The sequence below is a fragment of the Ovis aries genome, chromosome 9, assembly GCF_016772045.2.
Source record: "Ovis aries strain OAR_USU_Benz2616 breed Rambouillet chromosome 9, ARS-UI_Ramb_v3.0, whole genome shotgun sequence".
Classification (NCBI taxonomy): Eukaryota; Metazoa; Chordata; class Mammalia; order Artiodactyla; family Bovidae; genus Ovis; species Ovis aries.
The window spans coordinates 17,313,526-17,333,637 of NC_056062.1; the positions used below are offsets into that span (position 1 = coordinate 17,313,526).

General features: G+C 45.5%; 1 protein-coding gene across 1 annotated transcript in view; it reads left to right on the top strand.

Moving 5' to 3' along the window:
* Window positions 1-899: 899 nt before the first annotated feature.
* FAM135B (family with sequence similarity 135 member B) overlaps window positions 900-20,112 on the top strand; it is a 272,851-nt gene continuing 253,638 nt past the window's right edge. Inside the window, exon 1 of the mRNA XM_027972869.3 lies at window positions 900-1,430. The gene's annotated coding sequence lies outside the window, so the exon portion shown is untranslated. The remainder of the gene's footprint in view (window positions 1,431-20,112) is intronic.

Genomic DNA, 20,112 nt, shown 5'->3' on the forward strand with positions numbered 1-20,112 from the left:
TTCCTTTGGGTTAGACACTAATCACCCTAGTTGTAACTGTTTGGTTACAAGCACATCTCTTCTTGGATTGTGAATTAGTGCAACCCGGTTGAAAGGAGGAAGCACTGGTCTCCGCAGTCCCAATCTTGGCTTTTTCCTCTGAGGCTCTAATCTGTATCATGGGTGCCGGGAGTCCTTCCTAAAACAGAGATGGCAAGAATTAGAGACCTTTTCATGTGCAATGCTTGGTGAAGGATGCTCAGTAGGCGGGGAGTCAGTTTAACTCTCCTCAATCTTCTCCCCTCTTCCGGGGACCAAATCTTAGACATGTCTGAATCTTTAATGTCCATCATGAAGTAGGTGACTAGCCAATGATGGGTTAGCCAATTGATTGACAGCCACTGCTGATTGTATTGGGAATATTGATTGCTTAGGGCATTAAGCCTTTCTTGGGCATCTCATGTGTTGCCCCTGGCAGCCCCCCGGGCCCCTCTTCAAAGTTTACCATCACTGCCGTCTGCTCTAACCCCTGTCATCCGTCCCCCGCCTCCCAGGGCGGGGAAGAAGTTAGAGTGCGGTCTGGAGAGAACCTTTCTATTTCTATTTTCTTTAATTCAGGAGGGCAACTCCCGAGGCGAAGACTGAGCATGCTCGCGGCCGGGACTGGCTGGCGGGAGCCGGTGGGCTTCGGGTCTCAGCTGCTTGCGCCCCCTTACACGGGCCGGGCGGGCGGGCAAGCGGGCGGGGTCTGGCTCCTGGGCATCCGGCTCGGCCCGCGGGCTCCCGTCGCCGACTGGCGGCGGAGAGGGCCGAGGCTGGGGAAAGGGGGCGCCGCGCCTCCGCGTCCGACGCGCAGCCTCGGGGCGGTGCGCAGGGCTGCGGGGAACCGGGCCAGCCGGCGGCGGCAGGAACGGCTCTCCAGGCCGCGAGGGCGCGCTGCGCGCCGGGTGCCGGGGTCTGGCCGCGTCCCGGCGAGGGAAGGGGAGAAGCGAGGGCGCGGAGGTGAGCGCAGCCAGCGGGCGAGAGCCGAGAGCGCGGGCGCGGGCGCTCGGTCCTTTTTTTCCTTTTCGCAGTGGTGGCGGCGGGTCCCTTTCGCCAGCGTTTCCAGCCTTGCCACCCGGCCCCGCTTCACCGGGGCTGCCCCGGAAGAGGCCGCGGCCGGGCAGCTGTTGCGCTGAGAAGGGGGCAGTTGCGGAGTTCCATAACCATAGCAACCGCATCAGCACCACGGCGGCGGCGGCGGCGGCGGCAAGGGCAGCAGCCTCTCGCTCCTCCTCCAGGCAGCCTTGCTGCGGGGACCCGAGACCCAGCTCTCAGGTGCCCGGACTCCGCGGTCCTCCCACTGCCGCTGCAAGTGTTGGCGACTGAAGGAGGCGGAAAGAGCTGAGTGAGGGACCGAGGAGCTGGTGGCCCCAGAGGTGAGAGAGGGGAGCCCTGCAGTGGGGAGACAGGTAGGTGAGAGCGCTCCGGGCTCGGCAGCTGCAAAACTCTGTCCTCTGTGGCAGTGACGTTTCTGGAAGCGTGGTTGCTAGTTGGATGCCTTTCTTACTTAACAGGGATTCCACCGCCGCGAAATGTGCTTTATCTCCTTCTGTCTCCCCCAGTCTCTGTCTTTTAGTCTCAGGGCGCATCTGGACACGTCTTGAGAGGGTACGAGGGGCAGTCTGATGTGACTTGGTGGGGAGACGCTGGGTTAATGAGGTGATCCCCACGGAAGTCCCAGATGGAGGCTGAGAGGGCACATCCCGACCCTTCTGGAGGCAGGTTCTCGGAGCCCTTGACCCAGAGCAGGCTGGGGAGGGGACCGTGTTGGGGCGAACTGAGACGGGGACAGTGATTCTCTGTGGTCCAGGCTGACTCTGTAGCTTGGCCAGGGGCGAGGGTGGGTGGTATTTGACACGGAAAGGGAGCAGAGGGCTCACCAGGTCTTGTTTTGTAAAGTCAGTTTCAAGCCTAGCAACTGGAAGGGATATTTAGACAAGGGGGAGTGGTAACTGTTACCATCTTTGGACCAAGGGGTATCCCTGAAGTTTATCACATGATTGCCTTTGGCCATAAGGGGTGGAGTGGGAATAGATATAAAATTATAAATGAACGGTAAAAAAAAATGTCCCTCTTTTTTATCCCCCTTAACTCATGTCTAGCCATCCTTACAACTATTGTCAGCAAAATAAGACTTTCATGGATTATAATAACACTCTTTGTCCCCTTGGCCAAAGAGGACACCAGCCATGGGCAAACTATTTCACTTTCAAACAGCTAGAAAATTCAGCTTCAGTTCTGTTTGAACTACGGAGGCATTGTTTTTCCATCAGGTTCTGCTGTTCCTGATATCAGGGGATGTGTCAGAGCTGAGAGGCACCAGTGTTATTCCCAGAGTGATGGACTGTTAACCTTGTCTGCAGACCAGAGAGAGGGGCCAAGGCTTGGGCATGATTCCAAACCCAGCTCAGCAGGGGTCAGGGCTCCTGAAGACTGTAGAGGAGGAAGATGAAGTTGGGTGAATAATTTGGGTCTAATGTCTCTTTGCATATGGGTAAGTGGGTCTCTGGGTAATTTCTGAGATGGGCAGCCATTGACTTTTACAGGCTCTCTCTTTATACTCGGGCTTCTGGGGATAGTGATAAGTCCCAGTTAAAAGGCCATGTTCTTTAATTGGGCTTTTAATTTATGCTGTAGTTATATTGCCTGTGGGGTTGTGATTTGACTGGCCTTTCATTTGGGATTTGTGTCTTAATGAGAATGATATTATTGTATTCCAGGCAGATGGTGAGGTGTAGAGAAAAGAGGACATGATTTGGGAGCCAGGAAACATGGATGGGAGCCTTGATTTCTTCATATACTTGCTGTGTGACCTTGAATTTCCCCACCTCACTGAGACTCCCTTGTCTCATCTGTGGAATGGGGATGCTAACAGTTCTTGATGCTTGCCAGGCTCTTGGGACAGTCAGGTGGGATGATGGGGAAGAACTTTTCAAAACCTAATGTCTCATGCAAATAAAAGGAATTATCATCGTTTTCTAAAGAAACTCCCTTTCTGAGATCAGCAAATCATTCAGTGCGCTTCAGCTATGAACAAGGAGTAGAAATATCGGTCAGTGACTCACAGCTGAAACCCTGTAGTCTGGTCCAAGATACACTCAGGGAAATATAAAGAGGCCTTTATCAGAGGAAACACAGCATGTCATCCTTGCCTGCAGATGTTGAAGGTCAAGGGCTTTGGCATCAAATGCAGTACTTATCTAGTTTGGGAACACTGAGGTTTGCTCTCCGCAGGGCTGGACTAAGCATTTTACCCTGTGAACAGTGATTTGCACATGGTGGGGACCCATTTTGGTGTTGGTTAGATGCATTCATTGGACACACATTGTGAGCTAGTTGGGGCAAAGTTCACCGTCATCCAGCTGTGCTCTGTAATGCCAGATGTTTACCGAATGTTTGCCTAATTTGAAGATTTACAGCTTGATGGCATGGCTGGACTGTCTTGTACCATCCTCTGCTCTTTTCTAACCCTGATATTGCTCACGCTGGTCTCTCTGCCTCAAGTGGACCATTGCTCGTTTCCTTTTTCCATTCATGACACAACTCCAATGCCCCTTCCTCCAGGAAGCCTTTCTGGACTCTCCCCTGTGCTCCCGCGGCACTGCGGACCTGCTCTGTGACAGCGTGTGCTGCGTCGCGTTGTTGTCGCTGGCGTTTGTCACTCTTCTTCCAGATTCCATGCTTCCTGTGGGCAGGATCCGGGCTCCATTCTACCCCAGTTGTGGTCCCTGCACCTGGCACAGCCGCTGTCGTGACGGATGGCTGTTGAAGGCGGGCACGAGTCTTACCGGCAGCATGGCCACCGGCCCCAGAAGGGGCTGCACAGAGGCTGACCGAGCTGCCTCCTCAGTCTCAGTCTGTGCAGTCAGCCTGAAGGATGCGCGCTGGGTTGTTGTTATTTAGGGTCAACCCACTGAAGCAGAGTGAAGGAGAACAAAGACACATATTTTGTCTTAAAAATGCTCATATCTTTTCGAGTGCGTACTTTAGAGTAACGGTAATCTGGTGTTGAATGACCTTCCTATAACATATGCTGGAAACATCTGATGGAGTATTTAAAACTGAAAATGTACTTCTCTCCCTTCAATATCTTTCTTTGATTTCGGCTCCAGTGTAATGGAAAAGCACTGGATCAGGAAGGCCTAGATTTGAATCCTGGTTCTAAGAGGGCCCAGGACAAGGACACATGGTCTTCCTGTTTTCTCATTTGTGAAATATGGTGATCTCCGAATCACAAAGATGCCAGGCACTAGGAATGAATGGGCAGTTGTGCAGTAAAAACAACCCCAGTACCTTATTTCTTTTAATTGGTTTTGGTCCTGGAAAATGAGCAAAGTCTCTGTGTCTGATTACACAACGTAAGACCGAGTGAGCTGGAAACCCTGACTCTTACACCTGTTAGCTCTCCGTGACCTTCAGTGCCCCACTGTGTCCCCTCAGCCACCTGCCTTGTCTCTGTACTGTTATAATGGCAGCTACCTTTCATGATGGGTTGGCAAGGCATACGTTCTATGAAAACTGACATGCCTGGCACATAATTCACAATATCTGTAATTTCCAAATGACAGAGGTAATTGCCCAGAATAGAAGTTCCAACTTTTTTGAGAAATGTCCCCAAATGCATTCTCTCTCTATGCCTGTATTTCATTTATCTTTTAGAGGGCACTGGGGGCAGAGGACAGGCAGGGGGAGAAAAGCTACTAATAGGAAGATGGTGGTTTCTAAGAGCCCTCTTTCCATGTAAGATACCAAGAAACAGTGGAATAAGCTCAACATTTAGATTTGAGGGCTGAATGCTCATCCCGACTCTGAACCTAACTGCTCATAGGACTGTTGACCTGGCTTCCTCACCTTTGTGGGCCTCTGTTTATTCATCTATAAACAATTTGGGTGATTTTGGCAGCCCCATCTTCCTGATTTCAGTGTTTCCATCTGTTAATTAATGTTGTTCCTCACCAAGGTTACTTCTGTGGCCCTCTGGCTGTCTTATGGGTCAAAGCTTGTTGCTTGTCCAAATACTACATTTTAATGCACATGGCCTCAGCTGGTAAAGAACCTGCAGGTTAAGAATATCCCCTGGAGGAGGGTGTGGCAACCCACTCCAGTATTCTTGCCTGGAGAATCCCCATGGACAAAGTCTACAGTCCATGGGGATACATGGGCTACAGTCCATAGGATCGTAAAGAGTTGGACATGACTGAGCGACTAAGCACAGCTCATGCATGTCTACCCGCTTCTTTCCCATCATATTTCTCTTTTAGAATTGTCCCATGGTCATGGGACTTAAGCAGGTATTAAGTGCACCCTACCATCTCTCCTTGTCCCACCCCTGCTTCTTATCTGGCCTCAAGTAAGATGGTCTGCTGCTTTGTCCACCCTGGAAGATCTCTTTCATTAAAAATATAAGACATCGTGTGGATGAAGCCTTGTCTTACCTGCGAGAGCTGGAGGGGATTCATGGATATCCCTAATATTCACTGAGCTTCCCAGACTCTGGGTGCTCAGCAACATCAAATATTTCTGTTCAAGCGTGGATTGTTTCTAGATGGCTGCCCACTGATCTCAGGAGCAATTCCCAAGGGAAGTTTTAGCGTCACAAGTGAAATTGACCAGCTGGGCCAGGGCTCTTTCCCATGGCCTCCTACCTCTGATATGGTTGGACAGGCCCTGTGTGTGCCCAGGTCAGAAAATTTGAATCAAGAGCCTGCCGCGTGTCACTCATCACACCAGGGCAGGGGTTTCACCTGTGAACAAGGCCAAGAGCTGCCCCAGGTAGGCGGGGGATCAGGCATGGAAACAGAAGAATGAAGTAGGCAAGGCAGGGTTCTGGAAAGCAAAGGGGAGAGACGTTCGATACATTTCCTGGGAGAGACTGTCAAGAAAGTCTTCACAGAAGAGTGCGTTGTGTTAAGGCGCTTCAGTCGTGTTGGACTCTTTGTGACCCCATGGACTGTAGCCCGCCAGTCTCCTCTGTCCATGGGATGCTCCAGACAAGAATACTGGAGTGGGTTGCCATGCCCTCCTTCAGGGGATCTTCCCGACCCAGGGATCCCACCCTCATCTCTGTTGTCTCCTGTATTGATGGGTGGTTTCTTTACCACTCTTGCCACCTGGGAAGCCCTCACAGAAGAGAGAGCCTAAAAGAAATCGACAGAAATTTCCAAGTGGAGGGAGGGGCCCTCAGTGGGAGGTAACGTGTAAAGCTGTGGAGGCTGGAGGTAGCGATGAAGTGATATGAATGGGCAGGGCTGGAACACAAGTAAAGCGGTGTCTGCTGAGGCTGGGACATAAGAGGGGCACGTCTTGGAGAGTCTTTTGAGGCCAACTAAGGAGCATGTCCTCTAACCTGAAGGTCTTGGGAAACATGGAGAGGTTTAGAAGTAGACAGACAACTCTCCCTAGCTTCAGAATAGAGTTTGGAGTCAAGAAGATGGTTCAAGCCAGAAATATGATGGCCTCTCTGGAGACTTTTCAGATAAGAGTCTTGAATTTAGGACTTCCCTCATGGTCCAGTGGGTAGGACTTCCTATTTCCAAGACAGGATTGATCCCTGCTTGGGGAACTGGGATTCCACATGCCACTGGGTGCCATCAGAAGAAAAAAGTCTTGAATTCAAGAATGGGCAGTAAGATGAGGAGAAGTGATGGATAGGGAATAGTGAGAGCAGGAATCCTAATGAGGGAGAGATGGAGAGGGGTCAGTTGAATGAACAAACTACTTCCTTTGTCAGAAAAATATCAGAGGAACACTGTAAGGCCTTTTGACCATGAATGTAGGTCAAGAGGAGGGAGGGATCATGGGCGACACTCAGAGGTTTCTTTACATCTTTACTGCACTCAGCGCCTTCATCTGTCACCTGAACTAACACAAGAGCCTCTAAGTGGGCATCAGTACTCCATATGTGCCCCTTCACTACACTCTGCACAGGGCAGCTAGAGAGATCTTTGAAAGACTAAAATCGGATGTGATGAGAACACTTATCGTCCATCTTAGCCAATTTCAAGTGTACAATACAGTATTGTTACCTATAGTCACCATTCTCTGAATCAGCTTTTCAGAGCTTACTCACCTTACAGAACTAAAACTTTGTACCTTTGGCCAAGGGCTTCCCAGGTGGCCCTAGTGGTCAAGGACCCACCTGCAATTCAGGAGACTCAGGATGCTCAGGTTTGATCCCTGGGTCAGGAATATTCCCTGGAGTAGGAAATGGCAACCCACTCCAGTATTCTTGCCTGGAGAATCCCATGGACAGAGGAGCCTGGTGGACTGCAGTCCATGGGGTCACAAGGAGTTAGACACAACTGAAATGACTTCACAGGCATGTACCTCTGACCAGTGTGTCCCCATGTGCCCCTCCCCCAGCCGCTGGTGTCCACCATTCTACCTGCTGCTTCTGTGAGTTTGACTGACTTTGATTTCACCTTTAAATGAGATTCTACAACATTTCAATTTTTGTGTCTGGCTTATATTACTTAGCATTATATCCTCCTTTTATATTGTGACAAATGACAGGGTTTCCTTAATTACTTTAAAGACTGAGTAGCAGCCCACTGTCTGTATCCACATCTTCACTCATTCATCCACAGTGTGCATTGCTGCTCCTGTGTCTCAGCTGTTGTGAAGAATGCTGCAATGAGTGTGGGACTGCAGACATCTCTTTGAGATCCTGATTTCGATTCTTTTGGACATACACCCAGAAATGGGATTGCTGAGTCATATGGTAGTTCTATTTTAAATTTCTTAAGGAAACTTTCATGCTGTTTTCCATGATGGCTGTACTGATTTATCTCCCCACCAACAGTGCACCAGAGTTCCCTTTTCTCCACATCCTTGCCAACACTTAGCTTTTTTTTTTTTTTTTTTGGCTATTGAGTTGTCTGAGTTCCTTAGATATTTTGGATATTAACCGTTCATCAGATATATAGCTTCCAAAATTTTCTCCTATTTTGTAACTTGCCTTTTTACCCTGTCGATTGTTTCCTTTGCTATGCAGAGTTATTTAGTTTGATGTGGTCTCACTTATTTGATTTTCACTTTTGTTGCCTGTGCGTTTGGTGCTGTATCCAAAAAGTCGCTGTGAAGACTTGCATTAGTAACTTTTCCTGCTATGTATTCTTGCAGGAGATTTTTGGCTTCAAATCTTATGTTCTCCACTTTGAGTTGATTTTTGTGCAAGGTGTAAGATAAGGGTTTGGTTTTATTCATTTGCATGTAAGTATCTAGTTTTCCCAACACCATTTATCAAAGAGGTTATCCTCTCCTCATTGTGTATTCGCAACACGCTTGTCAAAGATTAGTTGACTGTATATATGTGGGTTTATTTCTGTCCATTCTGTGTGTCTGTTTCTATACCATGACCATACTGTTTTAATTACTATGGCTTTGTGATATAATTTGAAACCAGCAAATGTGATGCTTCCAGCTTTATTCAGCAGTGAGAGGATTGCACAATGGGAAATGACAGACATAGATATGTATTTTGGATCCTGGCTGTGGTAGAGAGAGTGCATGGTAGGGGAGCAAGTCAAGAAGTGTAGAGACGTGATTGGAGGCTGTCGCAGGAGGTAGTGATGGTCCTGACCATGGTTAAGGTCACAGAGATAAAGAAAGGAGAATAAACTTGAGAAATAGTAAGGCAGTTAAACATTGGGAAGTATGGATGACTCAGTATACAGTATCTGAAAGTGCAGAATTATCAAGGATGACTCCTAAGTTTCTAATGGATTGGCCTTGATGTTGTTCACTGGCCTGGGGACACAGGGGAAGGAAGAGATTTTGAGGGGGAAATGATGACTTCTATTTTGGATAAGTAGATTTTTAGATCTCTGCAGAAATCCATGTATGTTTTAGGCAATTAGAGGTATCAGTCAAACTTGGAAAGGAGTTCTTGACTTGAATCTGAACTTAGAAGATCATCAGCACATAGATGTTAATCAAGAACATGGGGGTAGCAGTGATCACCCCAGGGAGTATATAGAATGAGGAAATAAAAGTGTTCTTTTAGGCTCACAAGGTTGGTAACACCGCCCATTCAACCTATTCAAAAAAAGAAAAAAAAAATACCAAACACACGCTCTAGAATTTCCTCTTCCCTTAAGGGCTTTTTACTCTGTCTCCATACTGCTGGCTAGGAAAGTCACCCCTGATGTTTCCAGGGCTTTTCCCCCTCATCCAGTCTTTTCTTTATAGAGGTCTCCCTGGACCACCCTAGTCAAATAGCCCCTCAGAGCTTGCTTCATTTTTCTCCATATCACTCATCACTGTATAACTGTTTTAATATTATTACATATGTATTTGCTTTTTTAATTGATTCTCTCCATTGCAAGATGGTGAGCTCCATGGTGCAGGGAGTTTGCCATGTTTATAGCTGCACCAAGTTCCTAGAAGAGATTTCCTGGTACTCAGTGAGCACAGAGCCCATATTCATTAAAGTGCATACAGAGGAATTAATACCAGGAATCTCCAGTAATAGACTAACACTCTTCCAATTAAAACAAATACCCACAGTCCTATTTAAGTGCCGTTCCGAGCTCCTGATCATCAGGTGGGGACACTGAAACACTTCCTGGTCCCTGATGCACCCGCTCCCTGCAGAGAACCACCTCCCCTTCCTGTCTCCTCAGCCAACCCTGACGAATATGTTTCAAATTTCCATTTAAATTAAAAAAAAAAAAAAAGGAAAAATTTCTCCCGGTACTGAGATGAAGACAACCTAGGGATGAAGGTAGATGATTCCCACCCACTATGCTCTAGTAAATGCAGAGGTGGGTGTTTTAGCCACTGAAGTGGGAAACAGCTCTGCTTGAGGCCAGCAAGTGTGAGACAGAAGTGCAGCACCCCACTGTTCAACTTAATCTGGAAATAAAAGCAATGTGTTCCTGGACAATGGTTCTTAATCTTAATTACGTCGAGGACCACTTTGAGGATCTGATTAAATCTGCAGTCATTCTCCGAAAAAAAAAAAAAGAAAGAAAGAAAGAAAGAAAAAACTCTCTTATCAGAAGGGTTATGGATGCCTTGAAGTCCTTCCATGGACCCCAAATAAGAATCTGTGTTCTAGGAGAGGGATGGGATGGTTTCAAAGCCTACAGACATCCCTTTGTGGGCACCATGGGATGGTGTATTCTCTGTTGATGCCTGAGCGAGTAGGTGCCTAGGTTATATATGAGCTGACATGCATTTAAATGAAAGACACTTTCTAGAGCCAGGGGCTGTTTAGAATGTGACCAGCTTGGACTGGTTTGCTTTGGCCTCACCTCATGGTTTGTGGGATTTTAGTTCCCCAACAAGGGACTGAACCCCGACTCTCAGCAGCGAAAGCCTGGAATCCTAACCCCTGGACTTCCAGGGAATTCCCTAGACCTGAGACTGAATCCCAGTCTGACTACTGTGACCAACTTCTCTCTCTCTCTCTTTGTTTTTTCTGGGACGGTTCAAGTTTGCAAACTAAGAGTCTGGCATCCTGGGACCACCCTCAGTCACAGACAGACCTGGTTAGGTGGTTATCCTAGTTCTGACATTTGTCAGCCAAGTGACCCTGGACAGTTATGTGGCCTCCGTGGAGGGGTCCCCCCTGCTTCCTGCCTCAGGTTCTGTGACACAGACTTGCCTGTCACATCCCAAGATGGATCTTGTACAGGTGATTGGTTGAGAGGCTGCTCTCAGTGGAAACCTCAGAGGGAGTGAGGAGAGCAGAAACAGACAGGGAAGAAGGCAGGCATAGGTATGGGTATCTCACCTAAGCTCAGCCACGGTGAAGCAAACAAGGCCATTGTCGTGGATTCAACGTTGGGGCATCTGTCTACCCAAGTATTTCTGGGGCAAACAGCTCCTGTCAGCTCAGGAAAGTCCTTCGGGGGACAGAGCAATAATGGGTTGTCACCAGCCAACACGGTAACTCAGTGATGGGCACACATGGGCCTGGGGGAGGGGAGCAGGGTGGAGCCCAGTAGGTCTACTACTTTCTAACTGATGTTTCCCCTTCTTCCCATTAGAGCTCCCTCCAAGTCCTCCTTTAAGACAAACGAACCTCCCCATAGCTGCTTCCTGGGGAGCTTGCAATGTGCAGTCATACAACCCTGCGATCCTCTTAGAATGTCTGTTCCCATTAGGCAATTGTGCGAACATGACTAAAAGGGTCTCCTTAAACCTTGTAATGCTTGGAACCCAAGGAGCCCTGCTGTGGGTTCCTTTCCCCAATTAGCCACACCTTCTCCTGCTCATATATTTCTTAAAAACATTAAAATTTTAGTTCATCATGGGTTTTTTTGCATCAATATGAAATTATTATTATTATTTTTAGATTTATTTTTAGCTATGCCACACACCATACCAGATCTTAGTTCCCTAACCAGGGATCAAACCCATGCTCCCTGCAGTGGAAGTGCGAGTCTTAACCACTGGACTACCAGGGAAATCTCCCCCTTACTCTTCTCTTAAGAGCATTTTTGGTCAGGGAAAGTTACAGTGGGCTGCTGGCTACCCTGGTGCCTACTGGAGTGGCCAGTCATGGGCTGGCCTTTTGCTCACACGTTGCTGTCCAGTCTCCATTCATTCTGGTCCCTGGGTCTTCTTTTCTTCAGCACCTGCCATTATCTTAGATGCCTTCCTAGTCAAGCTAAATGCTCCTGTAGCACCTTGGCTTTCAGCTTCTCAGCTTGGATAGCTTTTCTTCTATTCCACTCAGCCATATATTCATTCACGCCTCATACTTGTTATAGGCGCACCGAATAATATATTGAACCCAGCTTCCTCTCTTGGCTTGCTTGCTATATTTTACACTTATGTGTTCAATACATCAATAGTTCTCCATGCTGTACAGTAAGACATTGTTGTTTATGCATTCTATATATGATAGTTTACATCTGTTAATCTCACACTCCCAATTCATCCCTCCCTGCACACCCCCGGCAACAAGTCTTTTCTCTATGACTATGAGTCTGTTTCTGTTTTGTAGAGAAGTTCATTTGCATCATATTTCAGATTCCACATATAAGTGATACAATACTGTATTTTATGTTTCTCTTACTTTGCCGAGTATGATAATCTCTGTGCGTGCTAAGTCGTTTCAGTCATGTCGAACTCTGCAACCCCATGGATTGTAGCCCACCAGGCTCCTCTGTCCATGGGATTCTCCAGGCTAGAACACTGGAGTGGGTTGCCATGCCCTTCTCCAGGGGATCTTCCCAACCCAGGAATCAAACTAGGGTCTCCTGCCTTGCCGGAAGATTCTTTAGTGTCTGAGGCATCAGGAAAGCCCGACCCAGGGAGTCAGATCAGCATCTCTTTTGTCTCCTGCATTGGGAGGCAGGTTCTTTACCACTGGCGCCGCCTGGGAAGCCTCATGGTAATCTCTAGGTCCATCTATCATCCCTCTTTTCTAGGAGTCCCCTCCTTATGGGTCTATGGTATGTAATTCCAGCAGTGCTCTTCTGATAGTCCTGCCATAACTTCAGCTTCTCTTGAGGACATTGTGTTACGTTACCTGCATTGATCTTAGTTTCTTTAAGTCTGAAACAACAATAACAGGCAACACATAAGAAGACGTTAATGAAAATTGAATGACATTGGGTCATATATATTATCACATGTAAAATAGATAGCCAGTAGGAATTTGAGGTGGGGAACTTAAATCCGTGCTCTGTGACAACCTGAAAGAGTGGGATGGGGTGGGAGGTGGAGGGAGGTTCAAGAGGGAGGGGACATGTGTATACTAATGGCTGATTTCGTATTGATGTGTGGCAGAAACCAACACAATACTGTAAAGCAATTATCCTCCAATTAAAAATAAATAAGTTTATTAAAAAAAAAAGAAAATTGAATGAAAAAATAAAGCAAACTCAACACTATTGTCGTACTTGACATGCTATAGGTGATTAATCAGTGTTTGTTGCAAGTAAAGGCTCATTTGTGAACTTTAATGCCGTCTCAGAGGATGGTGAGGGCTTCCCTGATGACTCAGTGGGTAAAGAACCCACCTGCAATGTAGGAGACACAGGAGACTCGGGTTTAGTGCCTGGGCTGGGAGGATCCCTTGGGCGAGGATACAGCAACCCACAGTATTCTTGCCTGGGGAATCCCATGGATAGAGAAGCCTGGCGGGCTACAGTCCATGGGGTCGCCAAGAGTTGGATACGACTGAGCGACTAAGCACACACAGAGAGAATGGTAAGGTTGGCATCCTGCTGTGAAAATGGAAGAACCTGAATGAGACTCTTGTTTGAATGGAGCCTGTCTATGGGGTGGACGAAGGGAAATCCCTTAGGTGGAGCCTTTGGATCCTGAGTGAAGGAACTTGGAGATGTTCAGGCTTGAGGGGTCTTTGAGTGCATCAAGGCATAATAGCACAAAGCAGTAAGTTATGTTCCGAAGTATGACAGTGAGTCATCAAGGCAGAACTAAATTACAGTCTGTAAACTCTGCTGAAAGAAGGCATGGGAGTATAATTTCTAAAATGAGTTACATCGAAAATTGCTAAAATTAAATATAAAAGTATTTGATATTTAAAGCATTTGGTATAAGTCATCTTGAAAATTAATTTCTGGGCACACATCCTCATGGCAGAGGTATTACTACAGGGGAAGAGTGGATGACTGAACGGTGGTTTTTGTGAAACCTTATTGATTTTAAATCAGAATATAAAATGCACCGAAGAATAAATGGCCTTTTTCAGTTTGCTTAGAGGAAATGTTTAAATATAAGATTATCTTTGGAATCTTGTGCCCAAGGTAGAATTCATCAAGCATGATTTTTTTTTTTAGCGTGCTGACTGGTGTGAACCTTTGGAAAAATAAAATGAATATTAATATAATTGCTTCTGAATATCAGAATGAGATTCCCTTGGCTTTCTCTTTTCCTCCTTCTTTCCAAAAACATGCATGTATTGGAGACAAAAAAAAAAAAAAAAAAAAGATCATCAATCCTTTTAAAGTGACAGGCAGATATTGAGTTCTATGTAGTACAGATGAGAGAGACAGGAAGCCGTTTCTGAATACCTTCTCTGTGCTGGTGACTGTCGTAAATATTTCCCTGGTGATAGTTTTATTTAATCTTCATGCAGGAGGTGTTACTAGTGGTCTTTAAAGCCGAGGAGATGGAGGCACAAAGAGGGGGAAATCACTTGCTGAGTCCCACAGATAGCAAGAGAGGAAGCCTGACTTGTCCCTGAAATTGGTCTGATCCCAAGGCTTATTCCTTTTCAGCCACCCCATAGGTGTCCCTTGTGAAGGGCATTTAAAATTAAGCTATAGATCATAAAAGCAAAGCAAAACAAAAGACCAAATGTAAAAGCCCAAAACTACTCAGTCAGAATATTTGGCTTTTAACCACACAGTTGTTTAAACTTGGGAATGGAATTGAGCTTCTGTTTGACTTGGAATATGAAGGAGATGAGAAGAGGATTCATTTGATGACCTTTAATACAGGTCTGCTTCCAGCATCTTTTGATTCTGGATTATGCATGAAAGGCATACAGCATGTTTACTTGAAAAGACACTTATGGAATTAGGGGCCTTTAAAAAAAGGAAGAAGGAAGAAATCTAGAGAAGTCTGTGTCTTCTTTAATTGTGTAGGTAAGCAGTTTGAATTTTAAGTGTTTGCCTTTCTGCTTTATCCTTTGTTGACTATCTCCATCCAAAATGAAAGAAAATATACTTACTGAAACAGCAGACCTGTCTTGCTTTCTTTGTTAGTGTGGTTTAATTGTGTGTCCTCCTGGAAATTTTCATTCAAAATTCAGTGATTAATGTACGTGTCAAAACTTCTGGGATGTTAATTTATACATCTAAACTTTACATCAAATACGTGCTTTAAGAAACATCTCATTTTAAGTTAAAACTGAGGCTGGGTTGGTGCCCAGGGACATATAATGTGAGTCATGGCGGGAATGAAGTGTGCACTCTGCTTGAGGTTTCCTTTGCAGAAAATCTTGGGGTCCTGACTGTGGTTGCCAGAGAGATGGAGAGTGAATACACACAGACACACATGCGCACACACACATAAACATCTGCACACACCCCACATCATAGCCTAACACACTTTCACCTGGGCAACTTCTTCACTGATTCAGATTCACTTCAGTCATCATCTCTTGAAAAACCTTTCTCCACCCTTCTGAGGGGCTTCCCAGGTGGCTCAGCGGTAAAGACTCTGCCTGCCAATGCAGAGATGCGGATTTGATCCCTGGATTGGGAAGATCCCCTGGACAAGGGCATGGTGACCCACTCCAGTGTCTTGCCTGGAGAATCCCATGGACAGAGGAGCCGGTGGGCTGCAGTCCACGGGGTCCAAGAGTTAGATGTGACTGAGCATGCACATTCTTCTGAAGGCTGACTCTGTCATCTTCTCTGGCCTCCCACGGGAGCTGGATGTAGCTTGACCGCAGAATTAAACCCTTCAAGGCTGCTGAGTGTGACAGTGAGGCTCTGCTCAAAGCCAGGCTCTGCTCCTGGTGACCTGTGTGCCCATGGGCAGATTACTCATCCCCACTGTCATTATATTTATGCACTTATAAAATTGGGATTAAAACATAGTATCTCTTAGGGCTTCCCTGGTGGTCTAGAGGCTAAGACTCTGCACCCCCAATGCAGGAGGCCAGGCTTCCATCCCTGGTCAGGGAACTAGATCCCACATGCTGCAACCAAGATTTCGCATGCTGCAAGTCAGGATCCCACAAGCTGCAAGGAAGAGGGAAGATCCTGCATGCTGCAGCTGAGACCCAGTGCTGCCAAATGAATGAATAAATGATACAAGTAGTGCCGCTTTCAGGTCTTTGTGAGGATTAAAGAACAAATATTAACAAAAGTAAAATGTTTAGAATGGTATCTGGCATATTGCAAGACTCAGTGAATATTACTGTCTGCACATCAAACATTGATTTAAGTCCTTCTTTGTTGCTTTCTTGGGCCAGACTCTGTTGCTTTATCTATCAAATAGAAGGGTAGCAAGGCCACTTTCCTCATAGGTGGCCTGGATAATATGCCCACCTCAGGCACAGAGCTTATAAAAATGCCTGACACAGAGCAAAAGAATTGAGAAGGAAGAGCTATGTTATTAGTAAAAGTTTACTCCAGCACGTACTTTGGGCCAGGCCTCATGCTACATTCTGGAATCCTGTTGAGAAGAAGACAGACTTGGTCTCTCTCTCTTGGGACTTACATTTCTGCAGTGGGAGAGCAGGGGAAGGCAGACACACCAGGCAGTAGTAACGTGTTCTATTTCTTCTTCCAGACAGTGCACTTGAACCTTCGTTCATTCATTTACTAATGTGTATGTACTTTCAACACGTATGTGAACACTCTCCCTGAACCAGCCACTGGACGTGGATTTTCTTGTGGAATCGTTACAACAGTTTTATGAGCTGAAAGGATTCTTTCTAAACCATTTTCACAGATGAAGATTCTGAAGCTTAGAGAGATGGGGTAACTTGCCAAAAAATTGCACAAATGGTCACACTTAGAATACAAATTCCAACTTAGGGCCCTCTGATTCCTAATCCCTTTCATGAGGCTGAGTTATAAAACAGAAATGCAGGCAGAGTGCTCGCAGAATGATGTGAACAGAAGCAAGTTCACTTGCTTTTCTAAGGCTCATTTGTTTTCAAAATAAGCAAGTTTTTATTGGAGCGTAGGTGATGTACAGTGTTGTATTAGTTTCAGATATACAGCAGTTTTTAAGTTAAATATATGTATATATATTATTTTTCAGATTCCTTTTCTTTATGGGTGATTACAAGACATTGAGTAGAGTTCCCTGTACTATACAGTAGGTCCTTGTTTATCTACTTTATATGTAGTATATATATCCGTTAATCCCAAACGCCTAATTTGTCTCTTCCCCCAACCTTTCCCCTTTGGTAACCATAAGTTTCTTCTCTACGTCTGTCAGTTTATTTCTATTTTGTAAATAAGTTAGTTTGTATCATTTTTTTGATTCTACATATAAGTGCTCTCATAGGATATTTGTCTTTGTCTGTCTGACTCCGGTTTAGTATGATCATCTCTAGGTTCATCCAGTCACTGCAGATGGTATTTCATTCTTTTATATGGCTGAATAATATTCCATTTATATATGTTCCACACACACACACACGCCACGTCTTCTTTATCCATTCATCTATTGGTGGACGTTTAGGTTGCTTCCATGTCTTGGCTATTGTAAATAGTGTTGCCATGAACGTTGGGGTGCACGTATTTTTTTGAGTTCCTTGTTTTTTTTTCTGGATATATGTCCAGGAGTGGGATCGCTGGGTCATGTGGTAACTTTATTTTTAGTTTTGTAAGGAACCTCCACACTGCTGTCCGTAGTGGCCACTGTCTCCCTATTTTTATAACAAGAAGGACGAGGAGGTGACGCTTGTTGTTTCTGTTGGGCTTTCTTCCACTAAGAAATAATTTCAAGTTTCTTTTGAATTTGTTGCTTTTCTGATGCTCTCTTTTCCCTGCTTATTTCTTTCATATATACTGTATTTATTCTTTTAATGGAAGCACTTGCTACATATTTTTTTTCTGTCATATTAGACTGTGAGCAGTGTGAAAACTGAATCTATTTCATAGTCCATCTTTCTCCCCAATGCGTTCATACCATTCGGCTCAGTTCAGTCACTCAGTCATGTCCGCTCTTTGAGACCCCATGGCCTGCAGCACGCCAGGCCTCCCTGTCCATTGCGAACTCCTGGAGTCCACCCAAACCCATGTCCATTGATCAGGTGATGCCATCCAACCATCTCATCCTCTGTTGTCCCCTTCTCCTGCCTTCAATCTTGCCCAGTATCAGGGTCTTTTCCAGTGAGTCCGTTCTTCGCATCAGGTGGTCAAAGTATTGGAGCTTCAGCTTCAGCATCAGTCCTTCCAATGAATATTCAGGACTGATTTCCTTTAGGATGGACTAGTTGGATCTCCTTGCAGTCCAAGGGACTCTCAAGAGTCTTCTCCAACACCACAGTTCAAAAGCATGAGTTATTTGGTGCTCAGCTTTCTTTATAGTCCAACTCTCACACCCATACACAACTGCTAGAAAAACCATAACTTTGACTAGATGGACCTTTGTTGGCAGAGTAATGTCTCTGCCTTTTAATATGGTGTCTAGGTCTTTCATAGCTTTTCTTCCAAGGAGCAAGCAGCTTTTAATTTAATGGCTGCAGTCACCATCTGCAGTGATTTTGGAGGCCAAGAAAATAAAGTTTGTTACTGTTTCTACTGTTTCCCCATCGATTTGCCATGAAGTGATGGGACCGGATGCCATGATCTTAGGTTTCTGAATGTTGAGCTTTAAGCCAGCTTTTTCACTCTTTTCTTTCACTTTCATTAAGATGCTCTTCAGTTCCTCTTCACTTTCTGCCATAAGGATTGTGTCATCTGCATATCTGAGGTAATTGATATTTCTCCTGGCAATCTTGATTCCAGCTTGTGCTTCATTCAGATTTTTTCCAAATTTGCTGGCACTTTGAGTGTAGCACTTTAACAGCATCATCTTTTAGGACTTGAAATAACTCAGCTGGAATTCTATCACCTCCACTAGCTTGGTTCATAGTGATGCTCCCTAAGGCCCACCTGACTGCACTCCAGGATGCCTGGCTCTAGGTGAGTGATCACACCACTGTGGTTGTCTGGTCATTAAGATCTTTTTTGTATAGTTCTTCTGTGTATTCTTGCCACCTCTTCTTAATATCTTCTGCTTCTGTTAGGTCCATAGAGTTTTTATCCTTTACTGTGCCCATCTTTGCATGAAATGCTTTTATACCAGGTGTACTTTAAATGCTTATATCATTGAATCGTTCAATTAGGATTTTATTGTACAACCCAGTGCAATGACCCACAGAAATAGGATGATCCCAGCATGTCGAGGTGCAAATGTTTTGGAACAAGATGGATCAGAATTACTGAAGTTCTGAGGTTTCCTCTGAGCCACCAGCCCAGGCTGAGAGCCGCTCATGCAGCCTAGCCACCCTGAGCTGAGCACTGGTTGTGAATGGCCACTCAGTTCTCTCCAGCCCTCACTTGTCTCGAGAGCCCCAGTGGAAGTTGCACAGGAAGATTAAATTCTCAAGAATGGAAAACTCAGAGCCAAACTCCCAGAGGCCCAAGGACATCCAGTTCCAACTACCAGCTGCATTGTTCAGCCTTGTTTATTATTAGCTTGGTCTTGCCAGCACAATTGATTCCACCGAGAACCTTCTCAGAAAGCTCCTGCCCCAGGGTCTCACTGTGCTTAGAAACAGACTGTCTTAAGCAGGCACTGAGTCTGCCTAATGGGGTAAGCTCCAGGGGAGAAATATCAGGGGATATTTTGGTGGGAAAATTAGGTATCCAGGGATACCATTATGATTTCTGTATTATTTTAGGCTGGGACTTCAGAATGCTTTATAATTTAGAACCAAGAATAAACCTGGATTTCATTTGATTTCTACATCTAGAAAATATTACTGGGTACTTACCTTGGGTCAAGTCCAGGGCTGAGGATTCAAAGACACGATCATTATCATCCCAATAGCTAATATTTATTGAACTTATTTAGCAGGGATTGTGATAAGCACATTTCATACATTATTGTTTTTAATCAGCACGGTGCTCTCCTCCAGGGATCCATTAGGATTTTATTCTGCACACACCCAAGGGTGGGGTACTTGTTAGAATACACAATGCTCTGGTCACCCTAGGCTTATCTCTATACATTATTTTAATAATTTGGAGAAGCTGAAGGTCACAGCTTCAGTAGATGGAAGCAGTAGATTTAGAGGCACCCTTAAACATGTGTTGAATGCCTGGTAAGGTGAGATCACTGCCTCTCTGGGTTTCAAGTTATGGGGGAGGAAGCAGATGATTAATAATTTGAAAATAGTTTACTAATTGCTGTAAGAAAATCAGCCATGGGGTGCTGTCTGGAATTCAAAGGAGGGAGGAGCTATCAAGGAAGGCTGGTAGAGGAGGTGACCCAGCCTTGGTAGACTAGTTGTATGTCTCCAACTAGTGGGAAACAGTATTCCACATCGGAAGAACCTGTGCAAAGACAAGTTCCTGTGGAAAGATGTTTTTTTTTGGGGGGTACTTGCTAACGGACCCATTAGAATGATTGGGACTCAGAGAGCATGTGGTG